The sequence below is a fragment of the Pavona decussata genome, unplaced genomic scaffold, assembly GCF_977016875.1.
Source record: "Pavona decussata unplaced genomic scaffold, jaPavDecu1.1 SCAFFOLD_468, whole genome shotgun sequence".
Taxonomy (NCBI): Eukaryota; Metazoa; Cnidaria; class Anthozoa; order Scleractinia; family Agariciidae; genus Pavona; species Pavona decussata.
Window position 1 is genome coordinate 2620355 of NW_028145806.1, and position 6565 is coordinate 2626919.

At 43.2% G+C, this 6565-nt stretch overlaps 2 long non-coding RNA genes across 2 annotated transcripts; one reads left to right on the forward strand and one right to left on the reverse strand.

Annotated features, from left to right (window-relative positions):
- Positions 1–2752: 2752 nt before the first annotated feature.
- On the reverse strand, positions 2753–4404 carry LOC146450468 (uncharacterized). The gene is made up of 2 exons (XR_014860325.1): positions 4024–4404; positions 2753–2981 (listed from the first exon to the last, which is right to left on the reverse strand). It is a non-coding gene; the product is annotated as an uncharacterized LOC146450468 (long non-coding RNA).
- LOC146450469 (uncharacterized) lies at positions 2975–4294 on the forward strand. Its single transcript, XR_014860326.1, has 2 exons — positions 2975–3209; positions 3630–4294. It is a non-coding gene; the product is annotated as an uncharacterized LOC146450469 (long non-coding RNA).
- Positions 4405–6565: the final 2161 nt, after the last annotated feature.

Consider the following 6565-nt stretch of genomic DNA (forward strand, 5'->3'; position numbering starts at 1 on the left):
CGTTCCCAGTCTTTTCCTCTTCCTCCGAGGGTGTGCAAAACAGCTCTTACAGCAGTAACGAGACCGAGATATCTCATAGTGATGAAGTTATGGGACATTCCTTGCTTGACGAGCATTCCACTAGTGAATCTGGCGGTTGCGTAATCTCGGACCCAGTCCCTACTCCGACTTCGCGGGATACAATACCTCAGGAACCCGAACAATGTGCAGTCAGGAACCTGAAAACCAAACCCAGAGACCTCACAGTTACTGCAAACTTGAATGGCCAAGATATTAAAGCTCTCGTGGATACAGGAGCCGCCATCAGTGTAATCGATGAGTGTTTTCTGCAAGACCTGTATGGCGGACACGTGCCTCCTCTTCAAAAAGAAGCCCTAGGTGAATTAAAGACCGTGAGTGGTGAAGCCCTGCCTGTCATTGGTCGATTTGTGACAACCATAGAAATTGCAGGTGGGATCTACTCCTGTACTTTTGTGGTTGTTCGAGATCTCACGTACGATGCACTACTAGGAAGGGATTTCTTACGTGCAAATGGAGCCGTCATCAATCTAAAAGATGGAACCTTGCTATTGGATAGCAATTCAGATGAGCACCCACAAGAAAGGGCGTGTCCTGTCCGCGTGTTTTCCACCTGTGTCATCCCACCCAGTTCCGAAGCAGTAATTCCAGCTTCTTTAGATTCCAATTATGCCCCTGGAGATGTTGGCCTCATTGAAGCTTCCATGCATTTGATTGAGAGGTATCACCTCCAAGGTGCAGCAGCCTTAGTGGCCCTCTCTGCCGGCCACACAATACCGTTCAGATTAATTAACCCAACAAGTAAGCCAGTCACCTTGTATCGTGGCGCCACTCTTGGAACCTTCGTACCAGCAGATGACACTCTCCAAGTCCTTGGCGTAGATGCACACCCAAATACTTCCCAACAACAAAGTAGTGACAGCAATGATGTACCAATTGATCTTATTGATGCGGATTTAACTGACACCCAAAAGGAGGCCTTGCAGCGACTTATCAATGAGTATCGTGACATTTTTGCCCTGTCTCCTCATGAGCTTGGCCGGACTAACCTCGTTCAGCATCACATCAATACTGAGAACCATGCACCAATAAGGCAGCGAGCTTACAGGGTACCAGATGCTCAGAAAAAGAGGATTGAACAATGCATTGACGAAATGATGGAACAAGGTATAATTCAGCCTTCTACATCCCCTTGGAGTAGCCCAATTGTCTTGGTACGGAAGCCCGATGGCTCTGACAGATTTTGCTGCGACTTTAGACGGATAAACAGCATTACAAAGAAGGATTCATATCCTCTCCCCCGCATAGCTGAAACTTTGGATGCACTCAATGGCAGCCAACTGTTTTCAAGTGTCGATCTCCGGAGTGGTTACTGGCAAATTGAGCTCGACGATGCGTCCAGAGAGAAGACCGCCTTTATCACTCATGCAGGATTGTACGAGTTCAATGTTATGCCGTTTGGTTTGTGCAACGCCCCAAGTTGTTTTCAGAGACTTATGGAATGTGTTCTCCGAGGTCTGACATGGAAAATAGCCTTGATTTATCTTGATGATGTCCTTGTCTACTCCCGTACGTTTGAAGATCACTTACAGCATTTGCGATTGGTGTTCGACCGTTTCCGCGAATCTGGTCTCAAACTCAAACCTAACAAGTGCCACTTCGGTCAGAAAAAGGTCAAGTTCCTGGGACATATCATTTCCAAGGATGGTGTATACCCAGATACCAGCGACAGGGCTGAATAATGTCTGCGCATGTGCGGCTTGTCATGGCGCGCGCAGCCTGGGAATAACAACAAGCCGTGTTAAAATGGCGGTGTTTTCAAAATTTTGCGAGTGGCCTCCAGTTTTTCGACAAAAAGTAGAGTTTGCCTGAAAACAGTAGATTAAAATTTTCAAACTACCCTCTCCGTTAATATTGTATCATTTGCTGTTTTGTGCAAAGGGGTTTAAAGTTTGTGCAAGCTGTGAAAACATTGAACGAACACGAAAATTTTATCGCGAAATGTTTATGTTACACTTTACTGCTGTACTCTACATGCTCTTTATTGCTCCTAAGAGAAGATGCGCAGCCTAAAGAATGGATTTGTTGGTTTCATAAAAAAACAAAAGCTGGAGAAGAATTCTATGGTCCCCTGCGGAAGTTTGAGGAAGCTATTGCACGGTTCGTCGGTGGGAATAACTACTGGGTTTATACTCGGAACTGGACTTTCGAACAGAAATACACAAGGAGATTTTACCATCTGCTTAATTGGTGAGGGACATATATCCCTAATTACCGGCACGGAACCCGCTGGTGCAACAAGTGCGCCACGATCGCGGATACTTTTTTCCTCGGACGAGTAGGACTACATTACACCTGCAGAGGTACGTACAAATACAATGTTTCTCTTGTTTATATTTTATTTCAAAATTACTCAAAAAATAAGTGAAATATTTATGTAAAATGGATTCAAGACGACTGAAAAGTAATACTCAAGGACACATACATTTTCTTCCAGGGAAAGAAAAATAAAGAAATAAAAAGGCTTTTTGTTTTCTGAGATACCCCCCCCCCCCCTCCCCCCCCAAAAAAGGGAAAAAAAAAACCTACAAAGTGGGAGACCTACCTATAAATTAGGTAACCTCCTAAAACCGTTTAAGGATCTGATCAATACAAAAAATACATTGTTTTTATAATTAAAGAAAAGTGTGCGTATTTTCTCCATTTAGTATTCAAGACAACAAAACATACAAGACTTAGTTATCTGTTCTTTTTATTTCAGAGACAAACTAGCATCCATCTCTTACACAAACAACAAAGGTGAAGAACACAGTCGTCTGTCGCTAATGATAATACATTTAGCTGTGTTTGTAACAATGGAAGACAGTAAAGTCAAGCACTATAAGAATAATGTTATTTTCCTTGCATGAAAATTCTTGGAGATTGCTACATCAAATGATTCAACAGATCTGCTTGAGAAAACCCTACAAAACAAGGACATAATATCAGGTTTGCTAGATTCTAAGAATCTGAACATTCAAAGGGTTTATTATAAGCTGTGTTGGTTTTTGTGGATGTTTTTAGTCAATAGTCAATTACTGAAACACAACTTATTGGGCAGAAATAACTTACCGATATTTTAATAAACAAAGTGGTCCAAATAAAACTCCCCCCTGCATATACTCCCAGGACATAAATTTCATTTCTGATCAGTTATCACTTTAAGTTATAAACTGCTTGGGGTGTATATAATGATGTAAATTAGACATTATTTTATAACAAGGGGTGCTCATTTCAGTTTATTTAAAATTGCAGTGAAAAAGTACAAATACAAATGAATACATTCTACTTTGCAGACCTTAGCTTTGACTAGCTAGTCAGTAAGTGCCAGGCTGGTACAATTATTATTGTATGTTCCAGAATTATGAAAGTAAACCAAAATGGAGCTGACCAGAGCTCTTGGGGACATCAATGTATCTGCAGAGTTAGTAGCAAGCATCTCCATGATCCAAAGAGCAAACAATGTCAAGATGCCTTCTCTTATATCTCAAAGTTAAATAAATATTAACTTTGAGAAACACAGTGACACTGAACATTGGAAAATTTCGTAAATTTTAATTTTTTTTTAAAAGCAACTGTGTGCTTTTAAGTTTTAATTTTCGGCATATTTGTTTTACTAAAGCTTATGTAAGAAAAGTTATTTCAACGACAACCAGTACAGTTTGGATAGAATTTCTATTATTAATCCTGTTAGTCTACAAATTCCGCAAGAACAACGGCGCAAAGTTGAGGGTTTCTTTTTCTTAAAAAAAAATAAAAAATAAAAAATAGAACAGACAATCAATACTTAACACAAAGATAAACACAAAGGTGTTTATGAAAGAAGTGGTTTATATAAATGGAAATTTTCACGTCGTACGGCAGCGTGCTGAAAAATTCATTTCAGCAAATAAACGCCGACACGAAAAGATGCGTTCGTTTCGATTTAAAATTCTTGAAATTTGAAATTAAAGGACTAATACTCACCTCCAGTGGCACTTTGTTTATCTCTCATTTCGCCGACGATGCAGCACAAAACATAATTTCTCTCAGGAAGGGAAGTACGGTTGCTGAACACAATGAAAAAAGCTCACTCGCTACCAAAGTTGGTGCTACCTATGTGTTTCAAAATTCTTGTAATTCACGTCATTTCTCGTCCAGCAAACTATTTCGTCAACTTATTAGAATCCTAATTATTGTTTACGACGGAGAAGGAGAACACATTAACATCCTGTCCAAAAATAAAATACATTTTCTTCCGTCTCTTCTCCATTGTGTTTTCAAACACGAAAACGAACTACAGATCACGTTGGCGCCAGAAATTCGGATTGTTGTCATGACATGCCGCACATGCGCAGACGTTATTCAGCCCTGTCGATACCAGCAAGATTAATGTCATTCAAGACTACCCAGTTCCCCGCTCAGTAAAGGATGTTCGTGCATTCTTGGGTTTGGCTAACTACTACCGAAAGTTTGTGAAAGATTTCGCCAAGATTGCTGGCTCACTACACGATCTCACAAAAAAGGGACTGAAGTTCCAATGGACTCCTGTCTGTCAAACAGCTTTCGACAAGCTCAAAGACGCTCTGACCCAGGCCCCCATCCTTGCCTATCCTGATTTCTCCCTCGAGTTCACTCTCGCCACAGACGCAAGCGATCATGGTCTTGGTTATGTACTAGGACAAATCCAGAATGGCCGTGAGGTTGTTATTGCATATGGTGGGAGGAAACTCCTTCCTGCAGAGAAGAATTATAATGTAACGGAACGCGAGGCTTTGGGCGTGGTCTCTGGCATTAAGTACTTTCAACATTACCTCTACGGGACCCATTTCAAAGTCTACACTGACCACAGTGCCGTACGATGGTTGATGTCCTTAAAAATGCCTTGTGGGCGACTGGGTCGTTGGGCTCTGCTCCTGCAACAGTACGATTTTGAAATCATCCATCGGGCCGGTGCTAGTAATGGGAATGCTGACGCATTATCACGACGCCCCTATGAGTCCATTGTAGCCGCAGTTGACAGCCCTGGAGTCCAAACTGACAGAGTCCGGGAACTACAACGTCAGGATCCTGCTTTAGCAGATATCATCGACTACCTTGAATGGGAACAGCTACCAGCAAACAACAAGGCAGCTAAAACTCTCTTACACACCATTGAACAGTATTATTTGGATCCTGATGGTCTCTTATGCCACATATTAATACCTGGAAATCGCCGGGTTCCGACTCCTAGATCACAGTTGGTAATTCCCGCTTCACTACGCCATGAGGTGTTATTACAGATCCATGACAGCCCATTTTCAGGACACCTCGGAGTGCACAAGACCTACGCCAAGCTTCGCGACAAGTACTTTTGGCCTCGTATGTTCGCTGATGTACAGCATTACGTTCTCAGCTGTGAATCCTGTGTTTACCGATTATTGTACCAGGTGGGTGGAAGCATTTGCAGTCCCTAACATTGAGGCCACCACCATTGCCCGCCTCCTTGTTAATGACATCATGGGACGCCATGGAGCACCACGAAGGCTTCTGTCGGATAGAGGTGCAAATTTCCTCTCCAGTCTTGTTCGTGAAGTTTGTTTTCTGATGAATACGCACAAGGTCTTCACCACAAGCTACCATCCTCAATGTGATGGCCTGGTTGAGCGGTTCAATGGTACCATGGCTCAGTGCATCTCCCACTATGTTGACAGCAAGCAGAAAAATTGGGACATGTATCTCAACGTAATCCTTTTTGCCTTCCGTACCAGTCCAAACGAAGTAAGAGGAGAATCCCCCTTCTTTATGTTATATGGACGGGATCCAATCTACCCGCTGGATTGTTCACTATTACCTCCAAGAGAGGTGTCCGCCTCAGTTGCAGAACACCGAGCCCGGGTAGTGGAACATATCGAGATTGCCCGGCGTATTTCTGCCCAAAACATCCAGAGAGCTCAACAACGAATGAAAGACCTCCATGACCGTTTTGCTGCACCTACGCAGTTTCAGCTTGGTGATCGCGTGTGGGTCTACTGCCCTAAAAACAGAAAGGGTGTTTCTCGCAAGCTGGCTCATAATTATCATGGCCCATATCGCATTGTGAATTTCTCTCCCCAGTTCATTGTGTCCTGCGTGCCCCTGATAATCAACGAGTCTCCACAACTGTCCATGTTTCCCGACTCAAGCGTTTCATTGACCCTGCGGATCGCCCTACTCGGGTTCCAGAAATTGAAGTTGCTGACCCTTATTTGGCCGACGAGGATCTCCCAGAAGATAGTTTTCTCCAGGACAGTTTGGACCCAGTCCTCCACACCTCACAACCCTCCTTACCAGGGAACGACCATGTCTCGTGCGTTCCTGTACAAGCTGATGTGACTCCTACGCATGCAGAGACTTCTCCAATTATACCTGCACCCGACAGTTTGCAACAACAGCCCCCAGCCTTTGATGATGTCTTAGATCCCACTGGCGGAACAGATACCACAGATGCAGAGCAAAGTTCTGATCCTGCTCCCATCTACCAGGCCGAACGCATTGTCCGTCACCGGAT